The following is an 11,167-nucleotide window of genomic DNA, read 5'->3' as shown; positions in this document are numbered from 1 at the left end:
TAAGAAATAATTGTGTTTTCGGTGGATCCAGTCCTGGGAAAAAAAAAGAGTTTTTAGAATCAGCAAATCATCTTGGTCAGGTATTAACTGAGAGAAAGATTCATTTAGTGTATGACGGAGGCAACCTTGGGTTAAAGGGGGGGTGTGTCAATAGCTGTATTTTTAGGAGGCAGTCAAGTTTTGGGGGTCGTCCCCAAAGCTTTAGCAAAAGAGGACCTCCTTGGAAAAACAATTGGAGAGGAACTACACGTCTCCACAATGTCTGAACGATTGAATACAATGTTTAAACACGCTGATGCCTTCATTGCCTTACCAGGTGATCTTGGCACATTGGAAGAGATCTTTCATATTTCCTCTTGGGCCCAACTTCACATTCATCATAAACCTATAGGTTTGTTAAATGTTAATGGTTTTTACGATAAATTGTTGTCTTTTCTTGATCAAGTTGTGGAACAAGAATTTCTAACATCTTCAGCATGACAAATCATAATCTCTGCTGCTACTGTTGAACAATTGATTGACCAACTAAAATCTTTCATCCCTATCATTGATCCCTCCATGAATCGCATACATTGGTCAACTGAGGAAAGCCGTAAAAAGCTTAGATTGGATTTGAGCCTTCGTTTGTGAAACCTTGTGTCTTTTGGTTTTATTAATAGCATATTATTTTGTTTTGTTATTTCTTGTTTAAGTGTGTTTCAGGTTTGTCAGTGTTCGTTGTTTCAGGTGATGTCTTCTATACTATATCTTTCTACCTTAGGACATTCAGGACAAAGTCTCATTTTGGTTAGGGGGAAAGGGTAGTAGTTGATTGATACTTAAAAAAAAAATAACTAACTATATTTTCTATTTGCAAAACTATTGTTACTAAGATGGCAGAGTCAAGGAGTTATATTGTTAAAGTGACTAAGATGGCAGAGTCAAGGAGTTATATTGTTAAAGTGACTCTTGAGACGTATCTTAGTAAACATTTTTAACAAGGTCTATCATAATACTTCTTGAAATATTCAGGTTTACAAACTCTCGCATTATTATCAATTGATTCTGCTTATATACTAATTGAACAAGTATTCTTAAACCTTCATTTTCACACACACACTTTAACATATGATTGTGGGTCGCACATTGGATTATTATGTTATTTATGTTCTTTTGTTAAAGGTAACAACTAAGGGAGAGGGATAGTATATAATTTGCAAAAAAAAAACAAAAAATGAAAAAAATATATAATAATAATAAAAACGTAGATAAGTTTGGTTTCGTAGCCTCCCTAATATAAGCAATTAAGCCCGAAGGGGTGTTTTAACATCTAATACCCTAAAGTCAACTGACTTGGGAGTTATTGGCCCAACGCTTGTTACATGGGTTGAGGAGAAAAGCTTAAGGAAATCAAACATCGCACTATCTACGTATCAGTATCTGCAACCCGAGTTATTAAGCTCGAAAGGGGTGTCTCAACACTTAATGCCCTCAGACCAACTGGTCTGGGAGTCATTAGCCGAAAGCTCATTACATGGGTTAAAGATGCATTGTGTTTTAAGTTATATGTATATAAAAAAAGAAGAAAAAAAGAAAAAGAAAAGGATAATAATCTCAACCCGAGAAAGTTAACCTTCAACATTAGAACATAATATTGTTTTCTTCCAATAAAAGTCCCATCATCTATGTTTTCAAACATTTGAGCACATAAAGAAAAAAGGAGGTTTATTAATATTTTGTTTAAGAGGTATTGAGCAGATATATATAAATTTAATGAATGTTTATTTACTTGGATAGATTAATGGAAGTTAAATGATAAATGTCTTGCTTTGTGAAACTTGCAAATTGTTTTTCTATTTTAACGCTTTGATTACTAGGGACTAGTAATAAACTGGTTGGGGGTTGTGATTAGTACTTAAAAGTGCATTTTTATCAAGGTTTTATATCATCATTTTGCACTTGAAGTATCAATAACTCCTTAACTAAAACATATTTTATAATAACAAGTCTGATAATATAAAATAGCTTTAATTTATGGTAAATGCTCATTTTAAATGAAGGCATATCTTACAATTTAAAGGATTGATTGATGTGATTAACTCTTGAAAGTGAAAGGATAAAGAAAAGGCGAAGCTTAGAAAGGAGATACTAATTCAATTCAAATTGGAACACTGTTCAGTTATTGGGTCATATCTAAAGCTGTAGATCTTGGATTTCAGTTTAATTTATATGGATAGAAAGATAAGAAATAGGCCTACAATATTTATATATAGTGGAAGACCCAAATCTACCATTTCAAATCCAAAGTTTGGCCACAAAAGAGAAGTCAAAATTTGTCCTGCAATCCAGCCCAAACACTGCTCCGCATTTTACCCATATCTGGAGTTCTAGAAAACCCAATGACATGAAATTTGGTGGGTGGAAGGAAAAGCCAATTTCCAACAACTTTCATGAAGAAGACCTGCTCCAATTCTGATGGTAACAATAACATGTCATCCAGACAAGATCTTGAGGGCTATCCACCACGTCCACCAGCAGCACTACTCAATATTTTAGCCATATCTCGAGCTCTAGTGATCCAAATGCTATGAAAGTTTATGAGTGGAAAGATAAGATGATTGCCAACAATGTTTATGGGGAACATTTTGTCAAAGTCTAATTGCATCAATGTCAATTTATCCAGTCAAAATACGTGAGTGCTGATATCCACCAAGTCCATTAAATCAATAGTTGGCCACTACATCAATAATCAATTACCAAATGAATAGTTCTGAATTTTAGCCTATAAAAGGAAGCATTTTCCATTCATTTAGGAATCTTGGTTCTTCATATCAAGATCATGTTCTTGCTCTCTCTTTATATTTTTGTAATACTTAAGTTTTGCTTTCATTAATCTCTTATTCATGCTTTTCATTTCCTTTACTATACTTAGTTAACTTATATCATGCTTATGTTCTTATATTGTTTATTTATGTTTTTCTTATTCATAATGTCTAGCTAAGTTAATTATGTCAAAGTGAAAAGGTTTCACTAATGGTGTTAAGATAAGTATAATATAAACTCAACATGGACTTTAATGTTTATATCCAAGAAAGTTTGCTATTAACATGTCTTATCATTTTTATCTTATTAATTCGTAATACCTTGCTTGTTAAATGGTTAATCTAGATTTGTGTTGTATAACACTTTGTACATCAAATACTTAATCCTTCATAGTCTTCAGCCGACATCGTTATTATGAGAGGAACTTGATTTGTTGTCAACATAAGTTAGCATCATGAATACCTGATAAAATTTATAAGTATGGTGTTACGTAAATAAGATGATTAATATGATTATGTTGATAATTTATAAAGAGTTTATACTTTACTTATCTCTAATATTATTAATGGATCCTCTAACCTTAACATTTGTTTTTATCATTGTTTAATCCTCACATTTATCTTACATCTTAAAGTCCTCTTTAACTCATTATCATCACCATCATAATCATCATCGTTGTTGTTGTTGTTGTTGTTGTTTATAATTTATATATTTCACCTCCTTGTGGTTCAACCCCGGTCTTGCTGGGTTATTTATTACTTTGACACTCCTGCACTTGGGATAAGACATCAACTCTTTGATCGTGTCAGATGTCCATCAATTTCAACAAAGCATGGCTGAGACTGATTCTTTTCTTAGGGATATAGAAAATAAAGTATTTGCCTTTCTCCTTATAAACAATGATGATGATGATAAGCATTGGTTCAGATTAAATGTTCTCGATAGTTAAGAAAGGATTAGAACCTTACCCATTTATAAAGGAATGATGACCATTTATCAACCCAGGGTGTAGCTAATCCATTTCCAACATACATCATTATGCATAATCATACATCCATATGCATCAATATATATGAATTATGGAATCTACATGGCAGGTATTTGTTGTGATGTCGTGGTCACATAAATTAATTACCCTAACTTAACAAACAAGATAATTTAGAGCAATCAAGAGGTCGATCTCATAAGGAAGATCTAGTTCAGGTCTTTATGCTAGATGATTCAAAATTTGAGGGGGGGGTTGAGGTTATATAGCCTATACTATGGTAAACAAAATAAAATAATCAAGTTAAATTAAATAAATCTGAAACTTATCAAGAGAAAAACCTTGGTCTCAAGTAAACGTCCACCTATAGAAATCAAAATTGATCATTGAAACGACACATCAATTTATATTTTAAATATCTATCTTTTCTTAATATTAGTCAGTCAATCGATTTGTAGTGTAACTAACCCTAACCATTAAATAACCATAGTCCGCACTAGTAATTTAATTCAATGGCAACCTTAAGAACTAGATAGATTGATAAATCTAGACAATATAATTATCTGCAATCTATATTCAATTTAATTGAATATTTTTTCTAAAATTAATAGCATAGATCCATCATAATTATTAAACCTAGTCGCTTTACAAGTTTAAATATCACAACTCTGGTTTTAATGGCAAACTCAGCAGTAGATTGGTTTAGAATAATAATTAACAGTCCGCTATAACAATAAAACTAAACAATCATAGGAAATAAGCATATTCAAACATTCATATTCATTATATAAATTGAAAAGAAAAGATAGAATAGATCTTATAGTTTTTGAAATTAGAAGGTTTCATTATCCTTTCAACCAAGAAAAATAACTTAGTCTTGCATGTCTATCGAAAAACTAATGAATAGAACAAATGAGAACATAATTTCGAGTATAGGAGAAAAAGGTGGAGTTTTCCTCTTTTTTCTAGCTACCTCCTCTCTTTCTTTTTCTCTTTCTATTTATTTTTTAGGAAACCTTAATCCCCACATCCCTCCATTTGTATCCTCTAAAAAAAAAGTCCTTTCCAAAGTAGATAATTTACATTTAAGTAAGTTGGACTTGTTTCTTTACAAAACCTATCTACTGGCAGAATTTATATGTTGTCTTAGAAAATCGCATCTTTCTCATATGAGATCTTTTTCTGCTGATATTTGGTATTGATAAGTTCTAAAGTTAAGAATCCAAAAGTTTGCATCAAATGGACTTCTCTAACTCCAGATATTCAAGTCAGAATGCCCGAAGGTCAAAATTGACAGAATGCGAGACTTGTCTTTGAAGGTTGCGATTTTCATCTTTTTTATTTTTTATTTTTCTTGCAATATATGTATCGAAAGATATGGATGTTATCTTTCTAATTCTATTAGAATCACTTCATTTTGACCTCTACAACTTAAGTTCTGCATAAAACATTGATCAGAGGTCAAATCTACTAATATTCGGCATGAGTTGAAACATGGTCTGAATTTTATTTTCAATTTACTCTTTTTTAAAATTTCACATTCAAAAGTGCCTTAAAAACATTTAAAAAAAAAGATCACCAAGGAATTTTATATATAAAACATTAACAAAATACCAGGTAAATATATATAAAACTATCAAATAATATGGTTGTATTAGTATTTGAAATACAGGTCCTCCAAATCTGGTTTTCCCTTAAAGAGTCAAGAATTGTCAGTGTCTGACAGTGTTAAAGAGGATTTGCTTGACTTCCAATCCATAAGATTGTTATGGTTTCATTAAACTAGTAACAAAAACCTTTGTTTTACCATGAACTCAACTCGTGACCTATGCTCGGATATCATCTATGAAGTGTTAATGCATTCATCAATGGAGACTAGGGAAATGTAGGCTTCTTTCCAAGGTTTGCAACATGTTCACTTATGAATCCACTTTCACGAAGCTACACAACCAAAGAACCAACATTGTCTTTGGGTTCTTTGTACAAAGCATGATCAGAAATGAATATCATGTTTCCTTTGTTTCAATTGACACTCTGAAGCCCCATCCTGAAATATCATTTGATTTTCTTCCTGACCATGTGGAGATTGTGGCATTAACAAATCAAAGAGTGTTACTTTGTCATACATACTGTCGTGATGTGCACGACGTTGAATGACAGAGCTACCTCCTGAGAATGTTAAAGGGGGTCTTGGGTTTAATCATACAATTATGATTATGAAGTTCAAGAGTCGCCACCAAGTATTATGGTGTTAGGAAACCTAATGGTTTGCGATAGTCTAGTTAAGGAGACTAGTTGTGCAAAGGGAAGACGTATCACCTCCAGTACACCCTATCTAAGATAAACTACATTGTTGTCAGATTATTATTCTAAGTCGTGTTTTTATTTGTTGGTCTCATCTAAAGTTCAAGGCACATCTTCCTTTGTGAGAAAGTCTCTATCTTATCGGGTTAAATCCTAACCGTTCTAAAGCTTTAATTTTAGCATCACAATTATTCACTAGATACAACTAATTTCTAACATTTATTTCTATCAATCCATTTAAATTAATAACATAATTATGTATTATATTGTGAAATTCATGCCCCGTATATTAATTAAATAATTAATTTTTATGGGTTTTTTTTTGAAATTTTGGTCAAATCCTAATGGATAATCATAAACTGGTTACAATATCCATTTTGTATTTTAAAACATGATAAAAATAAAATTTTGTTTTTTTTAAATATGTATGAAAATTTTAGAATTTGGTTGTATGCGTAAAAACAAAACATCTTTTTTATTAAAAAAATAAAGTTCATTTTTGAAATTTTGAATTTTACATGGGGAAAAATAAAATACATTGATACCGAGTCCGTATCTTATAGTGTAAGTCTATATCCTGATATTAGACAAAATTGTTAGAAAAATGTGTGACGAACCCATAGATAATTTCAAAATGGTCTTTTGAAAATTAGCTTTTTATTTTTTTTACTATATATATATTATTTATTTATTATTTTTTAAATGAATGGGCTAGACCCAGCCCGAAATCCAGGCTTGGCTTGCCCAAAATGGGTTGGGCCAACTAACGGTCCAACAATCTTTTATCTTTTTTTATCTAAAACCTTCCGCAACCAACTTTTGCAAATTGTCAATCTTCTTGCAAATCGAAAGGAAAGAAAAAAGATAGGGCTAGAAAGTGTACTATCTGATGATTGGGGGCTTAAAGGCATAATAGATAAGGTTGGAAAGTGCATTATCTGGTATACAAAGGCTAAAAAGTACACTAAAAACAAAAAGAGATGGGGCTAGAACACTCGAAAGAAAAGAGATGGGGCTAAAAAGCGTAATATCTAATGATTGAGGGCTTAAAAACGCAATAGATAAGGTTGGAAAACGCACTATCTGGTATATAAGGGCTAAAAAGTGCATTAAAAAAGAAAAGAGATAGGACTAGAAAGTGTACTATCTGATGATTGAGGGCTTAAAGGCGCAATAGATAAGGCTGGAAAGCATACTATCTGGTATACAAGGGCTAAAAAGTACACTAAAAAAGAAAAGAGATTGGGCTAGAATACGTACTATCTTAAGTGATGAGGGCTTGAAAGTGCACTTGAAAGGAAAGAGATAAGGCTAGAAAATGTATTATCTGGTATACGAGGGCTAGAAAGCACACTCGAAAGAAAAGAGATAAGGCTAGAAAGCATATTATCTGATGGTTGAGAGCTCAAAGGCGCACTCAATGGATAAGGTTAAAAAGTGCAATAGTCGATATACAAGGGCTAGAAAGTGCACTCGAAAAGAAAAGAGATAGGACTATAATGCGTACTATCTTAAGTGATGAGGCCTCAATATGCACTCAAAATGATATAAGGTTAGAAAACACACTACCTAGAAGATAAGGGCTCAAATGTACACTCGAAAGGAAAGAGATAGGGCTAGAAAGTACACTATCTGAGTGATAAGGGCTCAAAAGCACACTCAAGGGAAGAGATTGGGCTAAAAAATGCACTATCTAAGTGATGAAGGCTCAAAGGTGCACTCGAAAGGAAAAATATATGGCCTGAATACGCATTATCTAAGAGACAAAGGCTCAAATGTGCACTCAAAAGGAAAAAGATATGGCCTGAATACGCACTATCTAAGAGAAAAAGGCTCAAAGGCTTACTCGAAAGGAAGAAAACAAGGCTTGAAGGTGCAATATCTGAAAGATAAGGGCATAAAGATGCACTCGTAAGGAAGAAGATATGGCCTAAATGCAAACTATCTGAGAAATAAGGGCTCAAAGGCACACTCAGAAGGAAGAAGATAGGCCCTGAAGGTGTACCATCTGAGAGATAAAGGCTCAAAGACGCTCTCGAAAAGAGAAGAGATAGGGCTAGAAAACGCATTATCTGAGTGATGAGGTCTCAAAGGTGTACTCAAGGGAAGAGATGGGGCTAGAAAGCACGTTATCTAGGAGATGGGGGCTTAAAGGCACACTCATAAAGAGAAGAGATGGTGCTAGAAAATGCATTATCTAAGTGATGCAAGCTCAAAGGTACACTCGAGAGAAATAAAGATAGGGTTAGAAGGCACACTATTAGAGATATGAGGGCTTAAAGACACACTAAAAAAATAAGGTTAGAAAACACATTATCTGAGTGATGAGAGCTCAAAGACGCACTCGAGGGAAATAAAGATAGGGTTAGAAAGCAAACTATCTGGGATATAAGGGCTCAAAGGCGCGGTAAAAAAAAGAGATATGGTTAAAAATGCATTATCTAAGTGATAAGGGCTCAAAGGCTCACTCGAAAAGAGATAAGGTTAGAAAACACACTACCTCGAAAATGAGGGCTCAAAAGAGCACTCAAAAGAAAAAAGATAGGGCTAGAAAATGTCCTATGTGGTATACGAGGGCTAGAAAGTGCACTCTAAAGTGTAGAATTGTAAGGAAACTTACTTGTGACGTGAGAATTCGCTCTCTTGTTCCTGGATCAATTACTTCAGTGCCACTTCAATTACTATAACAAAAGTGATATTCCACAGTACGAACATCTTTGCAAATCTTGTCAAGTTAATGTAGAGAGTCCAAGATGAGAGAAGAGAAAGAGAGAACTATTTTCTTTCAACAATAAAAAAACTTAACATTTCATATAGGTTATGTCCCTATATATATAAGTAGAGGAAACGATTACTTTCTTTAGTAACTCCTCTAAATACTTGGATCAGGCCTAACCCAATAACCAACATCTCTCACTCGCCCATTAAGGACTGAATCTATCTAATACATTATATTTTAAACTTACATAAGAATTTCAAACTTGACTAATGGATTGTGCGACCTGAAGCACATAGTGAACGAAGCTCCAATATATAAACCTAATACAAGCCATATAAGAGACATCGACCTCATAATTAGTTATTCCTTATAGTATACTAATATACCCCAAGTATTTTTAGTTACACATGACTGAATATAATTCAATCCCTCAAGAATTTCATACTCAATCCATCCTTACAATTACAAGTATTCTAAATCATATCAAATTTATTCAAGTGATATGATCCCAACTAGTGAATACAAGTTATAGATGTAGAACTAAAATTATTGTTTCTTTCCCACTCATATCAATTAGATCTGAATTAACTCTCTTTTATAAGAGTATTCCTTTAAGTCGAATCATTCCATGACCATAGGATATACTCCTAAAGTAGCAATCATTTATACATCACCTCTTGATACAGTCAAAAGTCACAAAAGGTAAGATTTTGAGATCTTAATATGATCTCTAGGATTTACATAATAAAGAAACATGAATCCATTCTTTATTCCTATAATGGTCGTTAGCACATGTAGTATGAATACATGATATAATGGAGCTTACTCTTTTCTTTTATGAAAACAAAGAGTGTATGTCGATGCTCTTCTTAACAATTAATTTTTTTAACATAATAGGAACAGACTCTATTTTCCAATTCTTGTACACTTCACCGTTAGCCAGCTTTTCACAAAGGATTTTGCAGGGATTTCATTGACGGTGTGTACAGACAATTACGACAGCATCTCATCCTTCACTTTGACTTTTACCTCCTCAATATGCTTTGTCTTCACATTCCAAAGCACTAATGTAGAGGTTTTGGGAAGGTTGTTTGGAGTGGCAGGATAATAAGTTCTTCCTTTTTTGGTCATCGCCCTTCAATCTTCGCCATTTTTGCTCCCCTTTTGATCTTAGTGACCCGCTTATAGTCATCTTTCTTTGGTTTATATTCAAGTCCAAATCTTTGGTCAACATATTTTAATTTCATCACATTGATTTGGTCTAGCATCTTAGTATTAGGATCATACCAAAAAGGATTCTCATGTTTCATGAAGCAATTGGAAGCCATCCTTAATATCATGCTATTTTTGAAATCTTTGGCCTTCTTAATATCATGTTCTCAGGAACTCACTCAGCATTCATGATTTCAAAGGTGTGAATATTCTCAACTTTGAAATTTTCAACCTCAATAGATGGTAGAGCCACATTTTTTATCATGGAAATTCTCTCTTCAGCCTTGATGATTACTAGCATCTCATTCATGATATATTTCAAGCATTGATGTAACAAAGAGGCTACCACTCTAGTCACATGGATCTATGGCCTTCCTAACAATAGACTATAGGAAGAATGGATATTCATTACCTGCAGTGTCACCAAGAACACTTGTGACCCTACATACAACTCTACTTCTAGGATCCCAATTATCTACCTCAGCAAGCCATCATATGCTCTCGTCATCATGGCACTTTGTTTCATGTGTGCCATCAATAAGCATTTATCTCGGCATGTACCGTGGCACAATGTTCCATGTTGAACAATTGTCAATTAGTACCTTCCTTATTAGGATATTTTTGCGTTGCATTGTGATGTATTGTAGTTTGTTATGTCCAGTACCATCAAAATCCAAGGTAAAGTAAAAATAATTTGAAGCCTGGATTCTCGTTGCTAGGTGCTTCATGGTTTTCAGGTTGATATTTTAAGGCATGCATGCCTTGTTTAGTACCTTTTTGTATAGATTTCCGACGTGGTTTGAAACTCAATATCTATATCACGGCAGGTAAGAAATGTATGGGCATTAAGATCACTTCGTGCATGTGGTGATGATTGTAGATTCTAGAAAAGAAAGGATGAAAGAGAATTGGGCAGATTTGAATTTAGGAAGGTCCATAAGCTAAGACAACAGACAGGCAGATTGTGGTAAAGATGGAAAAGAGCACGTAGTTGTCTTGCATGCGTTTTCCCTTTTTATGGTTGAAAGCAGAAGGTGCTACATAGGTGACGATGACAGACATTGCAGTTTATTGCTAAAACATGAAAGAAATGCTATGTACACGTCTGTTTGCACCGGGCAGACCGTAAACGGAAGGCTTTGTAC

Source organism: Populus nigra, chromosome 17 (genome assembly GCF_951802175.1).
Source record: "Populus nigra chromosome 17, ddPopNigr1.1, whole genome shotgun sequence".
Taxonomy (NCBI): domain Eukaryota; kingdom Viridiplantae; phylum Streptophyta; class Magnoliopsida; order Malpighiales; family Salicaceae; genus Populus; species Populus nigra.
This window is presented reverse-complemented; position numbering follows the sequence as displayed.